General features: G+C 42.0%; 1 protein-coding gene across 3 annotated transcripts in view; it reads right to left on the bottom strand.

The window, feature by feature from the left end:
• Positions 1-11,087, bottom strand: part of MTFR1 (mitochondrial fission regulator 1) — a 71,001-nt gene extending 59,914 nt beyond the window's left edge. For all 3 annotated transcript variants that reach the window (XM_005563439.4, XM_045398337.2, XM_005563435.5), the window contains exon 1: positions 11,037-11,087. The gene's annotated coding sequence lies outside the window, so the exon portion shown is untranslated. The remainder of the gene's footprint in view (positions 1-11,036) is intronic.
• Positions 11,088-16,430: the final 5,343 nt, after the last annotated feature.

The following is a 16,430-nucleotide window of genomic DNA, read 5'->3' as shown; positions in this document are numbered from 1 at the left end:
TCTGCCTCCTGGGTTCAAGCGATTCTCCTGCCTCAGCCTCCTGAATAGCTGGAATTGCAGGCATGAGCCACCATGCCTGGCTACAGCTTTTTTTTTTTTAATGTCCTTACTTGTCACAATGTGTAGTTGTCAACCCTACATCAACCCACTATCCTACTTTTTTTTTTGACAGAGTCTCTCTCTGTCACCCAGGTTGGAGTACAATGGCATGATCTCAGCTTGCTGCAACTTCTGCCTCCTGGGTTCAAGTGATTCTCATGCCTCAGCTTCCCAAGTAGCCAGGATTACAGGCGCGCACCACCATGACCAGCTAATTTTGTATTTTTAGTAAAGACAGGGTTTCACAATGTTGGCCAGGCTGGTCTCGAACACATGACTTCAGGTTATCTACCTGCCTCGGCCTCCCAAAGTGCTGGGATTACAGCTGTTAGCCACTGCACCTGGCCCCTATACTACCTTTTGAAAATTAAACTTTGAAATTCAAGTCTAGGGACCACTGCTGTCCTTCACATCAGTCTATTTGATACTTAAGTCAAAACACTTTACCATACTATAAAACAAAATACAATATTCAATCTGTGGGTACAATTTACTGGTAGTGATTTAGAATTAATGTTCTATACTGTTCATGCAAAATTAAGTACACTGCTACTCCCAGTACCAGCACAGGATTGGACATACGTCATTTTTTCAGTCCACAAGCGAATAAATCTCATGACCTGTATCACATCTCTCAACAAAAACAAAAACTAGTAAGATAAGAGGTCCATGAACACAGCCTAATCAAACTTGGCAAAAATTCTTTCAAGTTAATGCAATTTAGATATAAAATTAAACTTCTGAAGGACATTTTTAGATGTTATCTTCAAAAGAAGTTAGAGACAGAGGTCATATTCATATTTGAACTAAAGGCTGACACTTTCATGTGAGAATCTCTGAAATATAACCCCACAGTGACTGACAATATTTTAAGCAGCCACATGCAGATGAATTAAGTACTGAGGCATAAATTTTAAAACAATCTTTTGAAAACACTATTCAAATATCTTAAGTGATCCTGGGCTGGACATCAGTAGAAGCAAATAAAGTACTTGGAAGTCAACAATGACTAAAAATGTTACCCTTAGGCCCAAGGAAATGATGAAAAATCACTATAAAGTTGATGTTGATAAGTTGTGTAATAGTTACTGTCCCTTGCATATTATATGTATAAAAAATTGCCAGGCCAGGCACAGAGGCTCATACCTGTAATCTCAGCATTTTGGGAAGCTGAAGCAGGAGAACTGTTTGAGCCAGTAGTTCAAGACCACCCTGGGCAACATAACAAGACCCCATCTCTACAAAAGATTTTAAAAATTAGCTAGGCACAGTGGTACACACCTGTAGTCCCAGTTACTCAGGAGGCTGAGGCAGAAGGATCGCCTGAGCCCAGGAATTTGAGGTTACAATGAGCTATTAGTGCGCCACTGTACTCCACTCTGGGTGACAGAGTGAAACTGTCTCAAAACACAACACGACACACAAAAAAACTGTTTTACTGGAAGAACTCAGTAAATTATGCCTTTCTTCAAGGAGAAAGATGTTTAGTTTTTGAAAGCTGGTAAGGGTATTTACTGAAACATTATGGTGAAAGAGAAAATCCAAAGGCAATCTAAATGACCATCAACAGGGAAATGGTTAAAATAAATTCAATAAATTAAATATGCCCATTCTAAGCTTATAGCCATTAAAACAACAAAGATACAGCTGTACACGAAACAATTTTCATAATAAAATGCTGAATGAAAAAAGTTACAAACACGTATATGTAATTCCATTAAAAATAACTAAAAACCAATAAAGCAACAGAAACAGTGGTGAAATAGATGAAAAATTTGAAAACATACCAAAACTTAACACTTACTGTATCTGAGGGCTTGGTGGTGAGACCCTCCACTTTTATTATACGCTTATGCACTCCTGTATTGTTTGTATGTTGTTGTTTTTTTCCCAGTAGGATATATGTACCACTTTTGTTTTTTTGTTTGTTTGTTTGTTTTTTTAGAGACAAGGTCTCATTCTGTCACTCAGGCTGGAGTGCAATGGCACCATCAGAGTTCACTGCAGCCCTAAGCTACCAGGCTCAAGTGATCCTCCTGCTTCAGCCTCCCAAGTAGCTAGGACTATAGGCATATCATCACATCCGGCTAACTTTTATAATTTTTGGTAGAGATGGGGTCTCACTATGTTGCCCAGGCTGGTCTCAAACTCCTGGCTTCAAGTGATTCTCCCACCTTAGTCCCCCAAATTGCTGGGATTACAGGCATGAGCCACCATACCCAGGTAACTTTTGTAATTTTTCAAGACCAGTAACATTTTCTAAATTAAATAACTGAAATCTAAAAAGTAAAAACATAAAAATTATTCTAATTTGGACAATCTAAGTAAATAATAAACGTTAGCAATATATAAACTTTGGGAACCCTTACAGGCTATACTAATATTTCTCAGACCTTCATACTTGCTTTATGAGTTTTGTCATATCTGGATGCTCTTAATGTTTTAATTTAAATTAAACTCTTTTTTTTCTTTCTTTCTTTTTTTTTTTTTTTTTTGAGACAGAGCCTTGCTCTGTTGCCCAGACTGGAGTGCAGTGGCACGATAACAGCTAACTGCAACCTCTACCTCCTGGGGTCAAGCGATTCTTGAGCCTCAGCCTCCCGAGTAGCTAGGATTACAGGTGCAGACTACCATACCCAGCTAATTTTTGTATTTTTAGTAGAGACAGGGTTTCACCACGCTGGTCAGGCTGGTCTCGAACTGCCTGGTGATTGAGGTGATCCACCTACGTTGGCCTCCCAAAGTGCTGGGATTACAGGCATGTGCCACCGTGCCCAGTCTTAAATAAACTCATTTTTAAAAAATTAAATAAACTTAGCCTCTTGCCAAGCAATAATATTTAAGCAATCAAAGTTTGTTCCAGGATATACTTTAAAGTACTTAACTATACATTGTACTCCCTATCTGAGCCAAAACAGACAGAAAAGGATATCCTGACTAAAATAAATACAAAGTTGATTCTTGTTCCACCTAAAATCATCTCTTTAGGAAAGCAGTTTACCCTCCTGCCAGTACACATTATACAATTGTCCTTCAGTATCCACAGGGGATTGGTTCCAGGAACCCCGTGGATACCAAAATCTATAGATACTCAAGTGCCTTATATAAAATGGCATAGTAACAAGTCCTAGCTAGAGCAATCAGGCAAGAGAAAGAAATAAAGGACATCCAACTAGGAAAGGAAGAAGTCAAATTATCCTTGTTTACAGACGATGTAATCTTGTACTTGGAAAAATCTAAAGACTGTACCAAAAAACTATTAGAACTGATAAATTCAGTAAAGTTGCATGATGCAAAATCAACATCCAAAACTCAGTAGCATTTCTATATGCCAACAGTGAACAATCTGAAAAAGAAATCAAAAAATGAATCCCATTTACAATAGCCACAAATAAAATTAAATACCTAGGAATTAACCAAAGTGAAATCAAAGTGAAAGATATCTACAATGAAAACTATAAGATACTGATGAAAGAAATTTAAGAGGGCCAGGGTGGTGGCTCATGCCTGTAATCCCAGCACCTTGGGAGGCCAAAGCAGGAGGCTCACTTGAGCTCAGGAGTTCGAGACCAGCCTGGATAACAAAGTGAGACCCACCTCTACAAAAAAAACGAAAAATTAAGGGCTAGATGTGATGGCTCACACCTGTAATCCCAGCACTTTGGGAGGCGGAGGCAGAGGCAGGAGGGTCACTTGAGGCCAGGAGTTCGAGACCAGCTTGTATTTTTGTACTAAAAAACACAAAATTTGCCGGGTGTGGTGGTGCACACCTGTAATTCCAGCTACTTGGGAAGTCAAGGTACAAGAGTTGCTTGAACCTGGGAGGCAGAGGTTGGAGTAAGCTGAGATAGCACCACTGCACCCCAGACTCCAGCCTGGGCGACAGAGTGGGACTTCATCTCAAAAAAAATTAGCCAGGCATGATGGCACGCACCTGTAGTCCCAACTACATGGGAGGCTGAGGCAGGAGGGCCGCCTGAGCCCATGAGCTGTGATCATGCCGCTGCACTCCAGCCTGGATGATAGAGCAAAACCCTGCCTCAAAAAAAAAAAAAAAAAAATTAAAGGGGGCACACACACGGAAAAAATATTCCATGTTCATGAACTGGAAGAGTCAATATTGTTAAAAGGTTCATACTACCCAAAGCAATCTACAGATTCAATGAAATGTCTATCAAAATGTCTAACAAAATATCAATGACATCCTTCACAGAAATAGAAAACATAATCCTAAAAATTATATGGAACCACAAAAGACCCACGATAGCCAAAGCTATCCTGAGCAAAAAGAAAAAAAAACTGGACTTCAAATTATACTACAGGGCTATAGTAACCAAGACAGCATGGTCCTAGCATAAAAACAGACACATAAACCAATGAAACAGAGTAGAAAACCCAGAAATCAATCCATACGTCTACAGTAAACTCATTTTTAACAAAGATGCCAAGAACATACATTGGGAAAAGACAGTCTCTTCAAAAAATGGTGCTGGGAAAACTGGATATCCACATACAGAAGAATGAAACTACAACCCATCTCTTGCCATATACAAAAATCAAATCAAAATGGATTAAAGACTTAAATCTAAGACCTCAAACTATGAAACTACTACAAGAAAACATTGGGGGAAACTCTCCAGGACATTGGTCTGGGCAATGATTTCTTGAATAGCAGCCCACATGGGGTATTAGGCAATCAAAGCAAAAAAGGATAAATGAGATCACACCGAGTCAAAAAGCTTCTGTATAGCAAAGGAAACAATCAACAAAGTGAAGAGACAACCCATAGAATGGAAAAGAAATACTTGCAAACGATTCATCTGACAAGGGTTTAATAACCAGAATACATAATTAGCTCAAACAATTCAATAGGAAATAAATTGAATAATCTAATTCAAAAATGGCCAAAAGATCTGAACAGACATTTCTCAAAAGAAGACTTACAAATGGCAAACAGGTATATAAAAAAAGTGCTCCCATCATCAGAGAAATGCAAATCAAAACTACAATGAGACACTATCTCACACCAGTTAAAATGGCTTATACTCAAAAGACAGACAATAATTAATGTTGGCAAGGATATGGAGAAAAGGGATCCTCATACCCTGTTGGTGGGATTGTAAATTTGCACAACCACTATAGAGAATGGTTTGGAGGTTCCTCAAAAAACTAAAAATAGAGCTACCATATGACTCATCAATCTCACTGGTAGGTATAGACCCAAAAGAAAGGAAATCAGTATATTGAAGCGATATCTGCACTGCCATGTTTGTTGTAGAGCTATTCACAACAGCCAGGACTTGGAAGCAACTAAATAAATGTCTATCAACAGACAAACAGATAAAGAAAACGTGATACATATGCATAATGGAGTACTATTCAGCCATTAAAAAGAATAGGATCCTGTCATTTGAAAATAACATGAATGGAACTGGAGGATATTATGTTAAGTGAAATAAGCCAGGCAGAAAAAGACAAACTTCACATATTCTCACTTACTATGGGACCTAAAAATTAAAACAACTTAACTCATGCAGATAAGAGTATAAGGATGGTCGGCCGGGCACAGTGGCTCACACCTGTAATCCCAGCACTTTGGGAGGCCAAGGAAGGTGGATGACGAGGTCAGGCGTTCAAGATCAGCCTGGCCAAGATGGTGAAACCTCGTCTCTACTAAAAATTCAAAAAATTAGCTGGGCGTGATGGTGGGTGCCTGTAATCTCAGCTACTCAGGAGGCTGAGGCAGAGAATTGCTTGAACTCGGGAGGCGGAGACTGCAGAGTGAAACTCTGTCTCAAAAAAAAGAGTATAAGGATGGTTACCAGCAGTCTGGCCAACATGGCATAACCCTGTCTCTACTAAAAATACAAAAATTAGGCTGGGTACGGTGGCTCACACCTGTAATCCCAGCAGTTTGGGAGGCTGAGGCGGGCAGATCACCTGAGGTTGGGAGTTCGAGACCAGTCTGGCCAACATAGTGAAACCCCATCTCTAATAAAAATATAAAAATTAGCCAGGCATGGTGGTGGGTGCCTGTAACCCCAGCTACTTGGGAGGCTGAGGCAGGAGAATCACTTGAACCCAGGAGGTAGAGGTTGCAGTGAGACCAGATCACACCACTGCACTCCAGCCTGGGTGATAGAGCGAGACTCCATCTCAAAAACAAACAAACAAAAACCCAGAAGGATGGTTATCAGATGCTGCAAAGGACAGTGGGCAGGGGAGGTGGAGTAGGGATGGTTAATGCATACAAAAATACAGTTAGAATGAATAAGACCTAGAATTTGATAGCATCACAGGATGACAATAGTCAACAATAATTTATTGTACATGAAAAAATAACTAAAAGTATAATTGAATTGTTTGTAACACAAAGAAAGGAAAAATGCTTGAGGTGGATACCCCATTTACCCTGATGTGATTATTACACATTATATGCCTGTATTAAAATATCTCACATACCCCCTAAATACATACACATACTATGTACCCACAAAAATAAAAATAAAGATAAAATGGGCCAGGCGCGGTGGCTCACACCTGTAATCCCAGCACTTTGGGAGGCTCAGGTGGTGGATCACCTGAGGTCAAGAGTTCAAGACAGCCTGGACAACATGGTGAAACCCTGTCTCTCCTAAAAATTAAAAATAAGCAGGTCATGGTGGTGGACTCCTGTAATCCCAGCTACTCGGAAGGCTGAAGCAGGAGAATCACTTGAACCTGGGAGGTGGAGGTTGCCGTGAGCCGAGATCGTGCCATTGCACGCCAGCCTGGGAAACAAGAGAAAAACTCCATCTCAAAAAAAAAAAAAAAGATAAAATGATATAGTATTTCCATATAACCTATACACATCCTCTCATATACTTGAAGTCATCTGTAGATTACTTATAATACCTAATATAATGGAAACAGTTGTCTATTGTTTTATTTGTATTGTTTCTTGTTGTCATATTGTTACTTTATCATTGTTTTTTCAAATATTTTCTATCTGCGGATACAGAACCTATGAATCCAGAAGGCCGACTGTATATCAAATCAGTATTTGCTAGTATGTAAGAAATCCATTTCAAAAAGTAACTAAGGGAGGAGGGGGAAAAAAATTAATAAAGTATCTTAGAGCTATGATAACCTCACCGCACTCCAATTTGGCAACAAAGTAAGAAAGACTCTGTCTCTAAAAAAAATAAAATATCTTAAAGGTTTAAAAAGATCTTAGTTATACTGCTTTATATATATTAATATGTATATTACAATGTATGTTTTTTCAATCATGGAGACTTAATTTAACTTTCCTGTTTAACTTGTCTGACTGTTTACATTTTTTTGCAACCAACTCACACTAGTCAACTCCAGCTGTATAAATTATCTGTTAAATGATATCTCCCGGTGGAGTGGGAGCAGAAAAAAAATCTTTTTAATGATATCAAACATTTACACAAAACAATTTATTTGCTAAAAATGACTTGCAGATTGACTGGCTGACAATAACTTCAGCATCATAAAATGAAGGAATTGTTTCAGAGGTGGCATGTTCTGGTCCCTGAAACAGCAGCCCTGAGTGCTCTCCCAGCTGTCATCTTTTTCATTTTACTAGCCACTCAGAAGATTTTGAGAAGAGCCATGTAATTAAGAAACCTATTTGCAACTTAATATAACAAATGATTTATATCCCTAATGAATATAAAGTACTTGCAAATAAAGAAACAAATGATCAAAAGCCCAATGGAAAAATAGGCATAGTACATGAGTAGGCATTTTACAAGTAGAAATACAGATGGAAAATAAAATGTGAAAAATGTCGAACAGTAATCAAATAAATGTTAACTAAAACTGTTATCACCTTTTCTCCATCATCAGTGGTTATCTTCAAAGGCTAGGATTACAGGGTCTTTTTTTTGTTGCTTATCTAAATTGTGTAATTTCTATCAATAGTATCTAATAAGTATATAAAAGAATAGTTCAGTAGCTGGGCAGTAATTACCACTTCAAAGAACAGTGATACAGTAATAACTCATCACCAACTCATCACCAGGATGGCCCAAGAAAACAAACCCATGGAAAATGAAGTGTATCATCACTTCAAAACCTACTATAGGCCGGGCATGGTGGCTCACACCTGTAATCCCAGCACTTTGGAAGGCTAAGGCAGGTGGATAACTGAGATCAGGAGTTCAAGACCAGCCTGGCCAACATGGTGAAACTCTGTCTCTACTAAAAATACAAAATTAGCTGGGCGTGGTGGCATACACCTGTAATCCCAGCTACTCGGGAGGTTGAGGCAGGAGAATCGCTTGAACCCGGGAGGCAGAGGTTGCAGTGAGCCGAGATCACGCCACTGCACTGCAGCCTGGGCAACAAGAGTGAAACTCCATCTCAAAAAAACCAAAACAAAACAAAAAAAATCCTACTATATACCATGCTCTTTTCTCTCTTTCAGGCTGTTTTCTTTGTCTAGTTCTTTCCTCATATTGATAAATTTGCCAGTTCCCCATGTCTATTTCCTTTATGTTTATCAGGTCAACCCACTGCTAATCCTTTCACATAGCTGGTAAAGCCACCTTTGACAGTACCAGCTATCTTCCTGTATCTATCTTCTCGTAAGATGACTTTATCATGTCACTTCTTTGCTCATTAAGTTTAAACTCTTTAAATGTGGCGCTCAAGTTCCTTCACAAAGGAGTCTGACCTGACTTCTGGACTTCTGAATTACTCCTATCCAGTAGGATTCCTAAACTCCAAGCTAATAGGCCTTCTCTACTGTCCTTTGAATAAGTAGAGGAGGCCCAACTGTTTCTATCTCATTCCTTACTCATCAAACACTATTTGGATGAAGATGCTGTCTTAGTAGTTTAAGATTGGGAGGATGAAGGATACAAAATGAAATATTTAGTATTAATATCCAATATAAGCTATGTGCTAAAGGAGTGGTAGACACTATTCATTGATGCATATTTTCCTTTTCCCTTTAACTGGTCACATATTAAAGAATAAAATGTTTATTTTACTTTTTTTTTTTTTAAATACAGTGTCACACTATATTGCCCAGGCTGGTCTCAAACTCCTGGTCTCAAGGAGTCCTCTCACCTCGGCCTTCACAAAGCGCTGGGCTGAGCCATGCACCTGGCCAAGAATAAAATTTTTAGCACTTGTATTTGTTGAACTATGTCTTCTCAGGACATTAAATTTAGTTGTAATAATCTTTAACTTTTCAAAGAACAAACATACCTCTCTCACTATTGTCTGTATTTGTGTAAATTTTCAGGCTTTTTTTTTTCCATTACTGATCTGTAGCTTAACAGAAATAATTTTCTACAGCAGTTCCATTTATTCCACAACTCTTAGGACATTCAGTTACAGTTAAAAGAGCAAGAACTTTGCAATGACAAAGGCCAAGATTAGCATTCTGAATTCTATCCCCCACCCCTGTTTTTTCAGCAGTGTGACTTTAGGAAAATTGTGACCTCTCCAAATTTCTTTCCCCTAACTCTAACACGGGGATAATAATACCTACTTCATAGGGTTATTGTAAACATTAAATGAGTAAGTGGAAACTACTTCATAGTCCTTGATATATACTAAGAACTCTACAAATAGAAATTATCAATACAATTATTACTATTCAACAGCAAGAGCACTACCGTCTAGAGTATCTGGTAACTCCGATTTTGAAAACCTGAGCGCAAGATAATGAGACTCACTGTAGCAGTTACCTAAATTCTGGTAGTACAAACTAAATAAGCACTGTCTACACTTTAATATGTTCCTTATTTTACTTGACCCCTCTAGAAAGCAAGTTATTACACGTATGATTATTTATCATGACAGAGCATAGAAATATATAAAATAACTGAAATGATATAATGTCTGGGATTTGCTTCAAAATAACCCAGGGTAGCCGGGTGCGGTGACTCCTGCCTGTAATCTCAACACGTTGGGAGGCCAAGGAGGGAGGATCGCTTAAGCCCAGGAGTTCAAAGACAGCCTGAGCAACATAAGGAGACCCCAGCTCTACAAAAGGGCGGGGGAGGGGGAGAAGTTAGCCGGCTTGGTGATGCCTGCCTGTAGTCCCAGCTAGCGGGGAGGCTGAGGCGTGAGGATCGCTGGGGCCCAGGAGGCGGAGGCTGCAGTGGGTCGAGATCCCGCCACTGCACTTCAGCCTGGGTGACAGAGACCCTGTCTCAAAAACGCAAAATAACGCGGATTAGGGGAGCAAGACTGCCCATGTATTGATAATTACTGAAACTGGGTAATGAGTACAGTGAATTCCTTATATCGTTTGTTCAATTTCTCACAGTTTGAAGATTTCCATAATAAAATGCTGTTGTTGTTAATGCCCAAAGGCCGGCTTTGGGGCTTCCTGCAAACTCTGGTCATGGTCAGAAGATACACTGGTAAGTTTTAGGAGGCGAAAAGTGACACAGCAACCACGCGAAGCTGGTTAAACTTTCCGGCAGACCACCGAGCGCACTGCTCCTCTCGGACGCCGGCCTGAGTGCACCCGCGCAGTCGGGCTCCCGAGCCCGGGAAGGGCGCAGCCCCCAAGGGAGCCGCCGCGAAGGGCGGTCGCCCCAGGACCGCCGCCTGGCGGCCGGCGCGGGAAACGGGGGTCCGAAAGATGGACCGAAGGTCGGGGGAGGGGGCAAGAGGCATAGGGGTAGATAGGCGGGTGGGCGAGTCTCAGCCTTCAGGGCAAGTCAGCCGACTTCCCTCGGCTTCTCCGGAGCCCCGGACCCACGCGCCCTCAGCCGAGGCAGTCTCTGCCTCCCGGCCGCGGGGCAAACACCCAACCGGCCCAGGATCCCGCCGGTCTCCCTGCGTTCCCGAACCGAGCTCCTTCAGCTCCTGTCCTGATTCCAGGGCATCCCATGGCCGTCAGGCCTGCAGCCGACTTCATTACCCCGTCGCCAACCGCTTTGCCGAGTTCCCACCCAACTCACCTCCGCCGCGCGGCAGCCAGCACCCGCTCCGGCTCCTCAGGCTTCCAGCTTGGCTGTCCCGTGGCGTTGCTGCCAATCAGCCAATCCCCGCCCCAAGCCTGAGCCAGGCTGATCAATCAGCTGTTTCCTCAGGCTCGGAGGCGGGCACAAGAAACCCGGCGGAGGGCGCGGCAACCGCTCCGCAAGCCGGCTGCGGCGTTTCACAGTCGGTGTGCGCACGCGCGGAGCTCTGCGAGGGGCGTGTGCTTTTGTGCGGACCTTGCTTTGTGCCTTCACTGTCCTGCCCTGGGAAGTGCTTTTGTCAGCTTCATGCGCTAGGGGTTTAGGGACACCCACATTCTGAATGTAGTCGCAGATGTGTATTACCTTGAAAGAGGCTGCGAGTCGTAAGCCTTTGTTAACCTAACATGTGGAGCCCATTTCACCGCACGCTGTAGGGACCTGTGTCCACCCGGCAGATATAATGCCTGTGCGGACCTCGCATCAGGAATGTTTCTCTTTAGGCAGAACAGGAGTGCGGGGATTACAAAGTGCCTCATGGATAAGTATTTTACCGTGTTCAGTTCTAGCGTCTGTTCAGTCCGATTCATTTGGGGAACATGCTTTCTAAAGATTTGAATAGGACACTCTGGATTTCCAATAATTGTCGTGAAAATATGATTATTACATTTATAGCTAACTTATGCAGTATAGTAATGTGCGTAGGCTTGATGAAAGATTCCTATGTAGGGCAGGAAACCTGTCCGTATTTCTGTATGGCTGTTGCTGATTGGCTGTCTCTCTTACCCTCCTATTGCAATTGATCCCGGAGGTCGCTGGGCTGTCACTGGATCTCTGATGTTCTTGCCCTGGATGACACAAGTCTCTTCCTAGTGAGGGCTTTCCTCCTTCACCCAGAGCATTAACTCATTTACTCAACAAGGGCTTGTTGGGGGACCACTGTGACAGCAGAAAGGTTGGTAAAAGCCTTGAGCCACGCCCTAAGTGAGCCTACATGATGACGAGGAGATAACACAAACTAAACAAAATCACAAACTTAACATACGTGATCAAATGGTATAATGGAATTGAGGTGGGAGCCTCGGCGCCTCCATAATGTCTCAGGGAATACTTGAGAAAATACTCAGAGAAGTGAGTGCTTGTCTGAGACTGGGTGCAAGAGTAGGAGCTTTGGAGCTGAAAGGGTGGGAGCGACAGTGGCTGTTCTGTCAAAGGGCACTCATTTCTTCCTCTGAGATCTTTCTGGAGGGTATTTACTGCTAAGCTAATGAAGCTTGTGTTTCAGGCATGCTAACTTTCGCTAGCCCTTTCCAAAGTCCATAGAGGAACTTTAGCATTGAGTTTACGTGATCATACGTTGTTTTCTACTTATTTATTAAAAGGAAAATGTCTTAAAGCACCCCTCAAAGAGGTATTGGTTAAGACCTTTTTTTTTTTTTTTTCATCCTCTCCAACTTCCCTTCCTTCATAATTCCTTTCTTGCTAGATACGCTGGAGTGGCCTTGGACATTTTGGGAATCTGGGTGGGGGAAAGAGAGTTGAATTGAACTTGGGCCTCTTCGTGATAAGTTACTGCTGGCTTTCCTGGTGCTGGACTGGCTTCAAGCAAGACATGCTCTGCCATCTCAGTGCTATGATACAGGGATGTGTCCCTTGGCACCTGGCCCTAGAAGTATGTGGCTAGTGGAGGATAAAGTTTGAAGCCAGGCGCGGTGGTGCATGCCTGTAATCCCAGCAATTTGGGAGGCTGAGGCAGGTGGATCACTTGAGGTCAGGCGTTTGAGACCAGCCTGGCTAACATGGTGAAACCCCGTCTCCACCAAAAATACAGAAAAGCTGAGTGTGGTGGCACGTGCTTGTAACTCCAGTTACTCAGGAGGCTGAGGTAGGAGGATTGCATGAACCCGGGAGGCAGAGGCTGCAGTCAGCGGAGATGGCACCACTGCCCTCCAGCCTGGGCGACCGAGCGAGACTCTGTCTCAAAAAAAAGGGTGGGGGAAGGGGCTGGGCGCTGTGACTCACGCCTATAATTCCAGCACTTTGGGAGGCCGAAACGGGGAGATTATTTGAGGTCAGAAGTTCGAGACTAGCCTGACCAACATGGTGAAAACCCTGTCTCTGCTAAATACACACACACACACACACACACACACACACACACACACACACACACACACACAAATTAGCCAGGCATAGTGGTGGGTGCCTGTCCCCAGCTACTCTGGAGGCTGGGGCAGGAGAATCGCTTGAACGCGGGAGGCGGAGGTTGCAATGAGCCGAGATCACGCCACTGCACTCTACACTCCAGTCTAGGTGACAGAGCAAGACTCTGCCTCAAAAAAAGAAAAAAAAAAAAAGAGAGAGAGAGAGAGAAAGAGAGTTTGAAATGTACTAAACCGGAAGCTAATCTAGGGGAGATCTTCTGGTCATCACGTTTCTAAAACTGTCAGCAGGATGCTTTGTTTTTTGTTTTTAATTAACTATTTTGGAATTATTTTAGATTTACAGAAAAGTTAGAGTACATAAAGTTCCTGTCTACTCCTCACCCAGTTTCCCTAGTGTTAACATCTTACATTACCATGATACACTTACAAAACTAAAGAGCCAACCAGGCGTAGTGGCTCACGCCTGTAATCCTAACACTTTGGGAGGCCAAACTGGGAGGATCATTTGAGCCCAAGAGTTCAAGACCAGCCTAGGCAACAAAGCGAGACCGCATCTCTATTTTTTTAAATAAATAAATAAATAAATAAAAAGAAAAAACAAAACAACTGAAAAGCCAAATATTGGTACATTACTATTTACTAAACTCCAGACCTCATTTGGGTTTTAGTAAGGTTGTTTTTCTGTTTCAGGATCTAATCTAAGATGCCACATTGCATTTAGCCATCAAGCCTCCTTAGTCTCCTCTGACCTGTGACCGTTTTTCGGTCTTTTCTTGTTTTTCATGACCTTGATATGACCATGACAGTTTTGAAGTCTGGTCAGGTATTTTGCAAAATGTCCCTCAATTTGTGTTTGTCTGATGTTTTTCTCATGATTAGACTGTGGTTATAGGGTTTGGGGAAAACATCACAAGATGAGATGACCTTCTCATCACATTATGTCAGAGGATACATGATATCACTCTACCTTATTACTGGTGAGGCTGACACATGGTAATATTTGCTAGTTACTCCACTATAAAGTTGTATTGTCCCACTTTCCATATTCCTTTCTTTGAAAACAAGTCACTAAATACTGCTCATACTCAAATGGAATGAGGATTAAGCTTCAACTTCTGGAGTGGACAATTGATAAATCTTATTTGAAATTCTGAAAGGAAGATTTGTCTTTCCTCATTTATTAATTTATATTTATATTCAATCATTTATTTATATAGACATATAGACTCTTGTATATTTATTTTATACTGTTACTCAATTGTTTCAGCTTTGGCCATTGGGAGTTCTTTTAACTAGGTTCATGTGTTCCTTTTGTTTTTTGATTATCTCCTTTTTTCTGGAACTATAAGATGCTCTGCGCTTATCTTGTATTTTTCCTTACCCAGCCCTAAAATCAGCCATTTCTCCTAGAAGTCCTGGAATGGTATTTAGAAACCAAGATTTAGGTACTGGATGATCTCATTGCTACTGGGATATCACTTAATTTATTGTTTTATTTTATTTTTTATGGAGATGGGGCCTTGCTGTGTTGCTTAGGCTGGCCTCAAACTCCTGGACTCAACTGATCCTTTTGCTTGGCGTGCCAAAATGCTGGGATTACAGGTGTGAGCCACCATGCCAGGACCAGGATATTGTTGAATTTATCTTCTCTTACAAGATAGAGCTAGGAAATATATTACCACCTTGTTTTTTAATTCTTTGCTTACATCTCTATGATAGCCTCTAAGGTGACCCCCAATGATCCTTGCCGCCTGGTATTCATGCCCCTTGTGTAACCCCCTCTCCTTGAGCATCAACTTGCTTCTAATGAATAGAATACAGTAAGAATGAAAGGATGTCATTTCTAGGTTAGGTTACAAAAAGATTGTGGCTTTCATCCTGTTTGCTCCTTCTAGCTCTCCTTCACTTGCTCTGAGGGAAGACAGTGTCATATGTGAGCTGCCCTAGGGAGAAGCCCTTGTGGCAAGAAACTGAGGGAAGCCTCTGACCAACACTCAGCAAGGAACTGAGGCTCTCCTTCCATCAGCTATGAGAAACTGAGTCCTACTAATGGCCATGTGAGGTGAGCTTGGAAAAATAGCCTGTCTCACTCAACCCTTGAGATGACTGAAGCCCCAGCTGACCTCTTGATAGCAGCCTTTTGAGAGATCTGAGCCAGAGGCACCCAGCTAAGCTGCACATGGATGCCTGATGCACAGAAACTATAAGCTAGTAAATTATTACTGTGTTGACAACTTTTGTAGAAATGTATTAGGAAGTGATATACAGGACGGGCGTGGTGGTTCACACCTGTAATCACAGAACTTCGGGAGGCCAAGGCGGGAGGATTCCTTGAGCCCAGGAGTATAAGACTGTCCTGGGCAACACAGTGAAACCTCATCTCTAGAAAAAATATGCATAAGGGACGGGTGCGGTGGCTCATACTTGTAATCCCAGCACTTCGGGAGGCTGAGGCAGGTGGATCACTTGATGTCAAGAGTTCGAGACCAGCCTGGTCAACATAGCGAAACCCTGTCTCTGCTAAAAATACAAAAAAAAATTAGCCAGGCGTGGTGGCAGGCACCTGTAATCCCAGCTACTTGGGAGGCTGAGGCGGGAGAGTCACCTGAACCCAGGAGGCGGAGGTTGCAGTGAGCTGAGATCGCGCCATTGCACTCCAGCCCGGGTGACAGTGCAAGACACTGTCTCAAAAAAAAAAAAAAAAAAAAAAAAAAGAAAAGAAAAGAAAAGAAAAAAGAAAAAACATACATAGGGTAGCCAGGTGTGGTGGTGTGTGTCTGTAGTCACAGCTACTCAAGAGGCTGAGGTGGGAGGATCACCTGAGCCTAGGGAGGTTGAGGCTGCTGTGAGCCCTGATCTCAACACTGCACTCCATCCTGGGTGACAGATGAGACTCTGTCTCAAAAATTAAATTAAGTTAAATAAATAAAATGAAATACAAAGGACACATTAGATAATTAACACAATTTATGTTTCCTCCACAAGATCAGTGACTCTTAAATTTCACATTGGAGCTGTTTAAAAGTATGTATGCCCAGGCCTCTACCTCTGCAGGTCTATTCAGCAGAATTATGATTGTTCTGCATAGCTAGCTTTGGAAACAAATGTGGAAGATTATAGGGCAATCCATTTGGGGATGTGAGAATAAAATAGAATACTTTTCTTTTTAGTGTATTTGATCCTACAGGTCTTGACCCAAATTAAGGGCTCAGTTTTCCTGGCAGAATCT

This window comes from Macaca fascicularis, chromosome 8 (assembly GCF_037993035.2).
Source record: "Macaca fascicularis isolate 582-1 chromosome 8, T2T-MFA8v1.1".
Taxonomy (NCBI): domain Eukaryota; kingdom Metazoa; phylum Chordata; class Mammalia; order Primates; family Cercopithecidae; genus Macaca; species Macaca fascicularis.
The sequence above is the reverse complement of the archived record's forward strand: the minus strand, read 5'-3'. Positions and strand labels throughout refer to the sequence as shown.